We start from the raw sequence: 12881 nt of genomic DNA, 5'->3' as shown, positions 1-12881 counted from the left end.
TGGTTTTTTTGTTCCAGTGCTGGCTACAGATTTTTCTAAAATATTTTCTCTTTCTGTATTAAAAATTGATAACAGGTAATTCAAAATTGAACCAGCCATTCTGTTCTGAAGTTTTTTGGGCTGTTTTTTAGCTATCAATAAAATACAGCAAATTTGTTTGAAAAATAACTTGTGGACTTTTAGGGTAGAATTCTTTTCTGAAAAGTAGTTTTCTGCAAGTAGGGTATCTCTGGAGGATTCTTAGAAGGAACACTACAGACCTGGAAAACTTCTGTCAGTTTTAGCTTGAGAAGAGCATTGCTAGGAATTTGTGCTGCCTTGGTTGAAATAAGTACTTCCAGAAAGTATCTTCCATTACCTCTAAGGAAGCTGGGTGACTAGTGGGGTGAGGGAAAAATAGCATTTGCCTTTTACAGTACAAATACAGCGTTGTGTGGCCGTCATGAGGCTTGCAGGGATTCCAAAAAAGCTAGCTGTAAAACAGCTAGCACCACAACCCTGGGATTGCTTTGGTGCCAATGTGCCATGCTGCTTTTAGGATGGCTGATAGTCTGCATGTCACGGTTCGTGTGTACTATCTATCTGTGGTCTCTGTATCAGTAGCCTTTTTGTTTGTTTGTTATGGTTGTTGTTTTGGGGGTGTGTGTGTGTATGTGGGTTTTTTTGTTTTGTTTTCCCCCTGCAATGTGTGTGATAGGATGGTCTCGTCTATGCAGCATATACAGTTACTGGATCAACTTCTGCGATAGGTAATAACTTACGCTAGTATTTTCTTTTTGTAGATCTGAGCATATTCCACCCCACCCCCATTATATTTTATGTAAACACTTTGTTACAGACTTTAGAAAGTGTGTGCTGACACAGATACAGTCACCTCTTCCTATTCTTTCTCTAACCCATTGTTAAATGTTCAGGGAGCCACAGCAGGTGAGTTGATCTTTGTGCAGGAGGTGGAGGTAAAAAATTTTCTCCCTTAACTCCAGCATAACAGAAGAATGTTCTGTTTAACAGGTGGGAGATTGCTCTCAAATCTGGTCTATTTCTTGTCTTACTTTGTGACCATATCTAAATCCACTTGAGGGACAAGGAGAGCAGAAACTACATACAGAATCAAGTTTATAACATGGGGAAGATAAGAATGCTGGAGGTGCCTCTTTCGCCAGCATATAAGTGACATGGGGCTTAGAGGACTCTGTAAGTCTATCTTCTTGTTATTGGGAAACTCCTTTAGCTTCATTTCTTTGGGGCTAGATTGATAAAGTTCAGTTGTTTAAGGGAAAAGGTCTCTTGAGGACCTTTACTCTGCCCTTGTATCAATGCTTGGGGAATTATTCAAAAACAAGATGCTGTTAACCACAAGCATACAGCCTCACACCCAGAGAAGTGACCTTTAGTTCTTGTTTTGTATTTTTTTTTTCTTATTTTACTGTATTTCAGCAGCTAGACGTTATACAGCTTTAGTTGTGTTACTGAATAGTAGCAGCAGATGCATCTTACTGGTGCCATGCTGCTACTCTACTTCTTTTACCTGGAGCATTTCTCCTGATATGACTCTGTCCCAGCTAGCTTTCAGGTGACGCTTTCCAGAATCCCTGATTAGGTGAATTTGTACGTCTTTGCTCTGGAAGCACAGAACAGATTCTGGCCTTCCCTTTAGATATATAGATTATAAATATAGAAATGTTACTTCTTTTGTGAAGTTCTGTTATCTGGCTGTAATTCTTGGCCTTGAAATTTATAGGCATGATGTCAGGGAACTGTATACTTCAGCATGCTTTGTCCTCATAGACAGACCATCTAAGCTGTCAGAATTATCAAGCCATCAGAGGGTCTTCATCTGCTATATAACAAGATGATAGGTGTACTGCATGTCAAGCAAAGTTGATTGCTTTCATGAACTTCTGTGCAAATTTTGTGCACTCTAGAGGCTTGTCATGTTCTTTAGAGGTTTCTTTGTGTACTTGATATTTAATACTTGGACAACAAAGCACGCAGAGTTAGGAGCATATGACATCTCTACTCTCTGGTCATATGGCACAACTAAAAAAGTCATTTGGGCCTCAAGTGGTATGAGATACAGACAGCACAACCCTGGAGGAACCATTAAGGCCTGTAGTGCAATGCCATCCTGTGCTATGTCTTTTGGGAGTCTGATGGTGGCAGGGGCATTTGGCTCTGGGCAGAGGCAGAGTGTTTTAAGTACTCTCCCCCATCTCATGAATCCTAACCCTGCAAAACTCAACAGCCTGTTTTTTGTTTGTTTGTTTATTCTTCTCAAGTGCTCTAGATTTCACCAGTTTAGCCCAACTGTAACTTTTCACTTGCCTCTTGAGACTTGAACAAGGGGCCTGAGCTGCTTTCTTCATTCCCCATTCTCTTATTCAGTGGGATCTTGCAGCTGATGCTTGAACACATATAGCAAAGAGCACCACACTCTGGGAAAGCCTACGCAGGAGGAAACTTAATGGAAAATATTAAGGAGGAAAAAAATGTGTTTGATGGACTTTTAATATAAAAAGGGGAAAAAAAAAAAAAGAAAAGAAAAGGGGGAGGGGGAGATTTATTTGCTGTAATAGGAACCAAATGTTGGCTGGGACAGCAGCTGCACTCTCACTCTTTCCCTGTAAACTGTGTGAGCGGCTTTTCAAAGAAGGCATTACAGGGTGCACGGCTAACTTACTGATCCTGACTTAACCCTTGCCTCTCTAGAGAGAGGTGGGGAATATGGGTTTCCAGGAGAGATTAGTGACTTTAATTACAGACTCGGTCATAAGCATATTCTAGACCAGATAGTGGTGCCTACTTACTGTTTTCATTCTCACATGCTACTGCTGCTATCCACCCATAAAATGCAAAATCTGCTTGGATAAAGCACTAAAAAAATATATGGCTAGGAATAAATACAGCCCATCAGTCTTCCAGTTTGATTTTTCAATAGACTTGGCTACATTGATAGAGGAAAAGGTAGAAGAATGTCAGTTCCAAGTCATGTTTTGTGTTGATCCACTTGATCCATGCCAGGATTTTATAGTGGAACTTCTGCAGTGAGGAACACCTTTCCCATCTCTAAGTGGTGCAGTATTGCATCTAAGTTTCTGGTACTTTGAATTCTGTGGAGTGTGTATATTCATGCCAGAAACTCTGCCTGGACTAGGATGAGTGATCAAGTTTAAGGTGGCACTTAACACATTGTCTAAGTCTGTATGACTTATCTTAATCAAAGCAGAGCTAGGCAGTACAGTGAGGTAACTTCACTCAGAGTCCACCTGCTCTGTCTTGAACTTCATTAATTAATTAATACTTTAAAATTGGGGCAGGGAGCTGACATGACATGGCACAGTTCAGCCAATTGCATGTCAGATTTAAGCAGGTAATCTTCCCCAACACTTCCTTATAAGGGCAAAATGATAGCAGGTTTCTGTGTTAGTCTTATTGTATGTATGTCTTGCTGGTAAAATATTTTTGCAGGCTCTGACTGTGTTTGCAGGTGTGGAATTGTGTGCAGGAAACATGAAGGCAGAACCACCTTCCACTCAGTAAAGCTCACCCCTATGTTTGCACTAATGGAGGGTAGGAAGGCTGTGTGATTTTGGTAATCTAGATCACATGGAGGAAATATGCTCAGTTGCCTTCATTGGTTCTCCAGTAACCTGATGAACCACAATAGGATGAAGGCATTGAACTTTGCAGCCAGCTGGCTGTTAGTTTTCTTCTTGATTTAGCCTTTCTACTAGTGTATTTCAAGGCTGCCATGTGTAAAGAGAAGAAAAAAATACAGTGTTTACCTGCCAAGTATTCCCTAGATCAGAGAGACTGACAGTATTTTGTAATTAGCATGGAGCCAAGGATGCTACTAGGGGCCCAACAAAAATTGTCTCCACTGAAGGGTAAATATTTCATTTGCTAAGACTGGCAAGTTTAGTGGTCCTGAAAGTAAGAGGTTGATAATGCCAGCTAAATCCGGGAATAGTTGAGGTAGATTAGGCCTTGCCTGCAGGTTTTCCAGTGCTCCACAATCTCACCCTGCCCTTCCCCTGCTAGACTGTCACAAGGCTGTTTTGATGCACCTCATTTCTAACCTGCTACACTCATGACCTTGCCTGTATATGGAGATCCAGGACCTAAAATGCGCTTAATTCCTGATCTGCAGCAGAACTGAGTAGGTACTACATTGCCTTTGTTGTAAGAAAACCTTTTTGCTCCAAAACCCAGGTTTCTCAGTGGCAGGGACATAGCAGGAATAACTTTTAGAAGCCAGGGAGTAGGGAATAAATTATACAGCAGCATATACCAGAAAAGAAGGAAGCCCATGAACTTTGATAGTATGTGTAGAATAAAGTGAAGGAGCAAGAAGGCAGTGGGCTTTCCCTGTATTGCTATTGTGCAAGCACATCTGGAATAATGTGCTCAGTTTTGAGCACTTGCCTAGCTGCAAATACTGATAAAGTGGAAAAAGTTCACAGAAAAGCAGTATACAATCAAAGGCCAGAAGGGACTGAGTTGAGGAAAAAGATGAAGGGAGTTAACTGTGCCAAGGCTGGCTAAGCTCGAAGGAGGCATAGCTCTAGTAGTGAAGGTTTAGCCCTGAAATAAGAGGAAGGTCATGCAATAAAACAGAGAAAATAAGTTTAATTTGGAATCTCAGGGAAAAATCTTGGCACTGAATGTGTACCTGCCTGTGGAGTTGTGCAGCTGAGAGTGCGACACATGGACTCCTCCAGCCACTGAAACATGCACTAATCCTGCACCACGAGGAGATGGGTTGGATGCTTTTGCTCACATCTTTGATTTTGAATAAAATTCTTGTAACAACATCAACTCTCTCAGTTGAAAGGGGGAATTGTGAGAATAGCAGAGGGGGACTCCTGACATTTGCTAGTAATTATGCATATTGAAATGTCCTAGGATGCTTGAGTTGTGCCTCTGGTAGCTATTGCAGTTAACCTGTGAATGGATCTGGAAATTGTAGTTAAATCCACAGAACTTATTATGGTCTTTGCCTAAACCAACTCAGTCCCAAGGTGTTTCACATGGACCTTGTACATCTTCTGTTGCCTCATTGCACAAACATACTCATGGTAAGAGCCTCTTGCATAGGAAAAAGTATCTTGAGTTGCTGGGAAAGTGGGGAGCTGAAGAACTAAGGCTGAAACTGTTATAAGATGCCTGCATCTGTGCCTCATCACTAAGAAGGGAAAGTTTGATTGATGGTCTGGGACAGAAACTCTTCTACATCTCTGCAACACCTTCACCATGGGAGATTGTATTTGTCACTTTGAACTGGATTTGAACCCAAAATGCAGTTCCACACGTTTATTGTGCCAATGTAGCCTTGACAGGCTGCTCATTAACTTTGAAAGCTTTTCCTTGGCTTCTCTTGTGGAGCTTAAAAGCAGATTGCAGTCCAGGTGATAGCATCCTCATGTTATACAGGCCATCTGCTTCCTGCCCCTTCTGTCTCTGAGTGCCTGCTCTGTGGCAAGTTCTGGACAGCACCCTGTGCCTCAGAGGATCTCCAAAGTCCCAGGCAGAGCTCTTTTAGGAATATTAAAAATGCTTTGTTTGCCCTTGGTTTTTTGCAAAGCTACCTTTCTTTACCTTTATAACATAGCTGCTGCTGCTGCATGTTTTAGGGGCTTGCATGTTCCAGCAATCAGAGCTGCAGACCATGCTAAAATGCAGACTCTTGCTGATTAAACTGGACCAAAGTTGCTGTTTCGTCGATGCTCCTGATAACAGCAGAGGCCAGGAGCAAACACTTCTCGAAGACTTGTTGCTCTGTTTTTCAATTTTTAATTTACTGCTTTTGAAGCTGAGGGGAGGGAAAGAGGCAGAAAAGACAAAGAAAGGCCTTGAGGCAAGCAGCTCTGTGAGAGGCCCGACAGTCCTGCATCCCAGCCAGGCCCCCAGCGTCCTGGGCTTTGTCCCACTATGTTTATCATTGCTCCATAGCCAGCCCCGATCTAGGGCCTATTGTTAGGGATGGAAGAAGCATGTAGTGTGCCAAAGAAAATGTTCTCTGTTTTTCTGAGTGCCTGAACATAAGTCAGCAGGATGCTGGGAGCTGCCACACTAGACAGAATCATTAGTTACTATGCCAACTACTTTCTAGCAGCTGGTGCCCACCGAGGCTTTGTACTGAAAGCTTCCTGGACTTGTCATACCACCTGAATGCCCAGTGGGAGAGAAACTGCTGCCCAAGATTGTCTTGCATTCCATGGCAAGGTGGGAGCACTGATTTATAAATGCACTGGGTTCCCTTATTGCCAGCAATGGCCCTTGTTCATTCTTAGCTCCAGCCTTTACAGGAAAGGATGCAAAATACTTTCATTGTCAGCTTGTTTCCTCATTTAAAAGGAGGATAGTTCTTTCCTCAGTTTGCTAGACCTCCAGCTATACTGACTCCTGCTGTGATCCTATCAGTTCTCACAAACTAAGCAGGGTTAAACGTAGAGGAATATTCTTCAAGAATGCTGAAACTATATTTTCACAAGTAATTTGAGCCTAGTTTGCATTGCCTTTCAACGGCATGTAGGCACTTTTCAAATATTTCAAAAGTGCCTGCTTAGTAAGTGATACATGGGGAGCACTAGTATACTTCATGAATTGGTACTGTTGCCTGCCACACAGGAGTTGGTATCAAACAAGTGCTTAGCTGTGCCATTGGAAGAAGGCTTCAGTTGAAATATAAATGAAAGCCCTATGTGAAATAGTTATGATACTTAAAAATCCTTTAAAAGTTTTTTGGGAACATTGGAAGCTTTAAACCCAATTTATAGCCAAACTATGCATTAAGAAATTATATTCTGAATCCCTTTTACTCCTGTATTGCCCTCCCCTCCCTTGATTATTTCCTTGTAGTGTAACTTTAGTAAAGAATTTTCTTTGCCCTGTCCTCTGCTGTTGTCTTTTATGGTCCGGTATTACTCAGTCCCAGCAGTGGTTCTGTTGTAGTAGACCCTGCTTTGTCAGGTGTTTGAATGAGTTACTTAGGGATAGTGGATGCTAGGAGAAGCATGGGCTATCATTAGTAGTTACCAGTGTCATTCTTTTAGTACGGACTTGCTCTATGTCAGATAGTTCTTTGTAACTATGAGATTCTCAGTGTGTGGTGTTCTGTGGTCTGGTCTCATCTACGGCTTCAGTCCTTGGTATTGCCTTCAAATCTGTTTGAAGTGAGAGCAGAAGCTGGCTCTCTCCTTTCTTATAAGAGCTGATAACCCCATCCCTTCTGTACAGAGCCTGGATTTCACTGATGAGACTTTGTAGTCAATGAACAAATGTATTAGTATTTTATTAGTATTTAGTATTTTAGTACGCTAGCATTAGTTCCTAGTACAGATGTAGGTAGTTGATTGCATAAGGGTTGCTTATATTGGAAAAGAGCTAGAATTGGAAAAGAGAACTAGAGCAGAAAGGGAATTTGGAACCAGAAAACCTGGAGATGAGTGCATGGTGTTCTAGCACTTTTAGGCTGGGTTGCGATCATAATAGCATGGAGATCTGTTGAAACTGGTCTCAGAAGCAAACCTGTATCTTTTGTGATGCAAAAAGCTGCAGCAGAGAGGTCTTAGCTGTCAGTGAAGAAGAGGGAATTCTGGCCCAGGCTTTATGAAAACTACAGTTGAAAGAAAGGAACACAGTGGGTTTCTTGCCAAAAATACTGAGTAGCCCTAAAAGCTGCTGGAAGGACAGAATCTTGCTTACAAAGGATGGGCCATAATGCCAAGGCTGAGATTTCCTGTACATAGTGAAGGCCTGAATCCTGGCCAGGTCTCTAAACTAAGCAACTCATAAATAATCCTTAGCAAGCTGTGAGAAGATTGCTTACAACCAGCCTGGCTGACAGAATGAAACCTGATCTCTTCTGGTGGCACAGGCAGGAATTTCTATTTCCCATTTGTGTGCGTGTGCATCTATGCCTATATCTGTTACGTGTACCTGTGAGCAAATGAATATTCAGTCAATCATTAGTGTTAAAGCAATAATCCTGAACTGAAAACAAGCGGGTCTGTGAGTACTGACTCTATGATCCTCATTTCCATTGGTGACACGGATTTTTTCCTCGTTATTTTTGGCTGTGCCTAAAACTGTGTGAGTTGTGAAAAAGCTTTTCCTTCAGTTTGGGGTATTTATATAGTCTCTTTACCATGTAAACTCTGTAGTATCTATTAAGGTGTGAGGGACTCTGCAGCTTTTTTTCCAGCCTTTGTTACTGTGCTGAGCCTGTTGTAGAATTCCTTAAGCAGAAAAGCTAACTTCAGGCAGGGTGCAAAGGTGCCATCATGCTTCGATAGAGCATCTGACAGGCAGAGACTGAGAATAGGAGCTGCACCATGATGCATTCCTGTGAGCATGGCAAATAGACTGAGAGCTGCAGCATGTCTCTGGCAGCAGCATATTGAGTGTCACATCCTAAGCCCTGTTCTCCTGTACCAGGGCAAGCTTAGCCTTAGATGTAATATCAGCAACTTGGTAACACGTTACATGGGGACTTTCCAAAACTGCAGATGAAACATCTACCTATGAAAGTGATCCTGAGACTTGCAAATATGCAGGCTTTCTGTTGTCAAATATTTAATGCTTATATTATAAAAGGTTGAAGTTATGTATAATGAATTTATATTGATTTCTATCTATAAAGAAGCAAAAACCATGGAAGCTAACAAGCATATTCAATCCAGAAGGATTCTGCAGGCCATGAGAGTAAAATCTACTCAGGAAAGCAACCATATTTTCAATATAGTATCTAGAAAAAAGTAAGTGCTGTTGTGCTGCATTGTGTGGAGGGAAGGTATTGGAACTGCAGGCAGATGTGTACAAGACTGTCTATTCTGCAAGAAAGTGTTAGCCAAAGTTTTTGTGGGTTTGTTTGTTTTTTCAAATTTAGTTCTTCCTAAAGATTTAATAACATAGTTTCAACAGTGTTTTTATGGGTAGTTTAAACCAAGCTTATCTGGGCAATATTATATCCTAAAGAATTTATATTGGGCTATAGATTATGTATTGGTTAAAACAGAAAGAGTGGATTAAAACAGGTTAGAAACCAGATGAAAGCATTTGAGAGTTCACTGAAGTGGACAAAGGTTGGAGCAAGGCAGCAGTGCATTTTTAAAAATTGGACCATCAGTCTTAAGTATTTGTATTTCCATAATAGTTAATCCTTTGCCAGATATCTCAAAATAAAAGAAATTAGGATCAAGGAAATGATACTCAAGTTTTGCCATTCAGTTAGTGGTGCTCACAGTACTACAGTGACTGCAGTCTGTACATCATCTCTGTGGCACAAAGCCAGTTTGGCTATCAGCAGGTCCAACTTTAGTGGAGTTTTCATTTACATCAGTTTTATCTTCTCCGTTTCATCTTGACTTTTATGTTTTAGAACAAATCACTCAATCTTTAGCTTCCTAAGCATTCTTTTGGATCAAAGGATTAATTTTATGCATAGCAGGTTCTGAGCTGGAGGTAGATATAAGAAGTTAGAACAGACATTAGTTTCTAGAATTAATCACATAACTTGAGTGAATACCTTAAAGAGTGCTTGACTGAATTCTCTAACTTCTGACTTAGACCTGAGACATGTTTAGTTTCACACCCCTGATGCATAAACAATACTGGTTGCATTTTTGCAGACCAGATGGACTATCTGGTTCAATGTCCTGCTCAGACAGTGGCCCATGGAAGGTTATGTGGGAAGAACATTAGGTGATGTTATGGAATGGTGATACTTCCCCAATACTCTCTGGGACTCAGTAATCAGTGGTTTTCTGATCTTTGTATATAAATAGTATTAGTGGCTCTTGCTTCTCTGAGTTTGTCTAAACATTTTTGAACCCCTGTAAATTTTTGGTGTCCTTAGCTTCCCGTAGTAAGAAGGAATCCACAGTTTAATTATGTTATGAGAAAAACTACCTCATTTTGTTTGTTTTAATCTGCCCACCTGATGACTTCATTTGGTTTTTCCTATGTCTTGTATTATGAGAGGTGAGTAATTGTTCCCTCTTCTCCTTGTCCCTGAAGCTTGTGATTTTATAGATATCTTTCATATTTTCTTTCAGTTGTCCTTTTTCCAAGCTGAAGAGTCCTTATTTATTTAGTCATTCCTCGATATATAAGCTGTTCCATACCTTTGATCATCTCTACAGCATTTCTTTATACTTTTTCCAGTTCTGCTGTATGCTTTTTCAGAAGGGAGGAGTGACAGGGGTTAGAACCATCCTCAGTATGCAAGAGATGGTTGCAATTTTGTTTTATACGGTAGCATAGTAGTGTTCTTGGTTTTGTTCCCTATGCCTTTCCTAATAATTCCTAATACTGAGTTTGCTTTTTTAGAGTATTTTAGTGATGTTTTCATAGAAAATCTATTATACCTATAGTTATAAGGTCTCCTTCCTGAATAGAAATAACTAGTTCAAAGTCCATCACTGTGTAAAACTAGGATTGTGTTTCGCTGGGTACTTGACTTCATAGTTATTAAATTGAATGTCATCTGCCAATTTAATGTCTGATCATTCAGTAATGTGATTTTTTTTTTTTTTCACACTGCTCAGTGACTTTCAGTTTTTCGGTAGCAAGCTTTTTAAAATTTCACTCTTTTTTCCCCAGATCACTTATAAATGTTTCAAACAGCAGAGACCATAGCACAGATTCTTGTGGGACCCCAATGGTAGTTTCCTTCCATTGTGAAAACTGTCCATTTATTCTGGTTACATGTGTTTTAACTAGTTATGAAATCCATGAGAGGTAACCCCTTTATCCTACGTTGGCTTATTTTATTTAGGAGTGTTTTGAATGAACTTACCAACTTTCTCAACTGAGTAATTACTGGTGTGAAAAAGTTACTCCAGGTAAATGGACAAATACAATTGTTGTTTAGTTCAAAACAGAGGTATTGAAGATCACAATCTTTCAGTAGTACTGATGAGGAATTAATCAGGCTGTTTTCTGAGCACTAACATGACTTTGACGGACCTCCTGAATGCTCTTCAGCTTTGTGGGGCTGGTCTGCAGTAACCCCCAGCTGTCTCCCAAAGGTTGCATCCCAGTCCCAGCACAGTCCTTTGTGCTTTTCAGCTGTCAGCATGGCCTGACTTTACTGGGGTGGTAACAGAGACTTCAGCTGCTTCGCATAAGGGAGAAGTCCAGTGAGCTTTAACATCAGAATGGATGGTGGAGTCTGTATCTATGCAGTAGGAGTGGATACTACCCTTGGGATGGGAGTTGAGTCCAGGTGACAGCAACCTGCTGATAACCCATGTGGTGAGCTGGTGGGATTGGAGAAGAGACAGCTGAGGATTGTTTCAAAGATTCCTTGTGCCTTGTTGCGTCCTTCTTTTAAGTTATGCTTTTTGTGGCATACTGTGCCCAGCAGGGGACAGTGCTGGGAGGACAGCAGCACACATGTATCCATGGATCCAGAGCTGAGCAACTGCAGGTAAAACCAAAGTAGCAGAGGATCATGACTCCATTACTGGGGCAGAAGGGGGAATGCAGGTTCAGAAGAGGGAAGCAGCTCTCCCAAGGTTAACCACAAAGCCAGGCCTGGACCTATACAACTTGAGTTTCAAGTGGTGAGTACTGTCAGCCACATTACAGTTGTCACTTTTCCAAGCAGTGGTGAAAGGAAAAGAGCTGAAAGACTGAGAATCTTGTAGCAAAAGGGAGCAGGGAGCAAGAGTCACTTATTCAGTGTTGCACTGGGGTACAATGGAAGCAAAGGACTGAGGAAAGCATGGGTGGGATCCCTTGAACAGAGACGTCTAGAGAAGGCTACCTACAGCCAATGAGCATAAGAGCAAAAGTGGTAGTGGGCAGGAGGAGGCCCAGAGGATGCAGGGTGGAGATGCTGGCAGCTGCGCTCCTTTTCCACCAGGTTACCTTACGCCTCTGTAAGGAGGAGCTGAGTACGGAGAGTGACGCTTTAGTGTTTAGAGTCCTTGTCCTTAATTTGCTTCAAAAGGGATGCATTAGGTTATTTCTGAGGGAGAGGCAGTTGCTTCTGGTCTTGTTTGAAACTTCCTTCTGAATATTTTAAGGGTTTGCTGTGATCATGAAGCTAGTGGGGGAAAGTGCAACACATTCACGGGAATCTGTGACATGTTCAAAGAGTCTAGGTTGTACGTTTTGGTAGGATCCTGAAGCAAGGAGATTGCAGTTAACTCCCTTGCCAAAACCACGACCAGCACTCCAAATCATGGCATGAAATGTAAAAGACACCAAGTATCTTTTACATCCTAGTTACTTATGACATGCATAGGAAATTCAAGGGAAGTCTGCCCTGGGAATCCAAAAGAAATGTTTGGAAAGAGTGGCTGTGAGAAACATGACAGAGATGAGCAGAAACTTGGGAAGCTCAAGTGTTGAGTCTTGAAGGTTTTATGAGCTGGAGTGTCATGATTCAGTGGGTCATATGGCATCTTGTCTTGTGAGGACAGGATGTGTGAGTGGCTGGGCCATTGTAGCCTCTTCAGGACACCTTGTGGTCCTGTCAGTCTGCCACCTGCTCTCTGCAAAGCCCCTCGGCCTTGTGTAGAAGTGTGTTGGTGCTGCCTTCTCGCCAAGCCTTACAAACTTCAAAGCAAGCCAGAGAGCTCCTGTTGGTACTTATCATGTTCCAGGCCACAGCTGAACTCCCACTGTATAAGCCTGGGTTGTAAGAGCTCCTGCCTCCTTGCTTTTGAGGCCTTTTCTGCTCTGGGAAAGGCTTGCATTACTCCGATGATGAAAGAAATGAGCCTATCTTCAGTCTCCTCAGGATTGTAAGGTCTTTTGGATTGTAACTGTATGGAGTCAGTATGTGCCCTAGCTGCAACCTTACCCTACCAGTCCTTTACCCTCTCTGTGGATATTGTACTGCATGTCTGTCTTCTGTTCCACTCACT

General features: G+C 41.7%; 1 protein-coding gene across 2 annotated transcripts in view; it reads left to right on the top strand.

Moving 5' to 3' along the window:
- TTLL5 (tubulin tyrosine ligase like 5) overlaps positions 1 to 12881 on the top strand; it is a 143915-nt gene that overhangs the window by 96621 nt on the left and 34413 nt on the right. The window lies entirely within an intron of this gene.

Source organism: Haliaeetus albicilla, chromosome 5 (genome assembly GCF_947461875.1).
Source record: "Haliaeetus albicilla chromosome 5, bHalAlb1.1, whole genome shotgun sequence".
Taxonomy (NCBI): domain Eukaryota; kingdom Metazoa; phylum Chordata; class Aves; order Accipitriformes; family Accipitridae; genus Haliaeetus; species Haliaeetus albicilla.
This window is presented reverse-complemented; position numbering and strand designations above follow the sequence as displayed.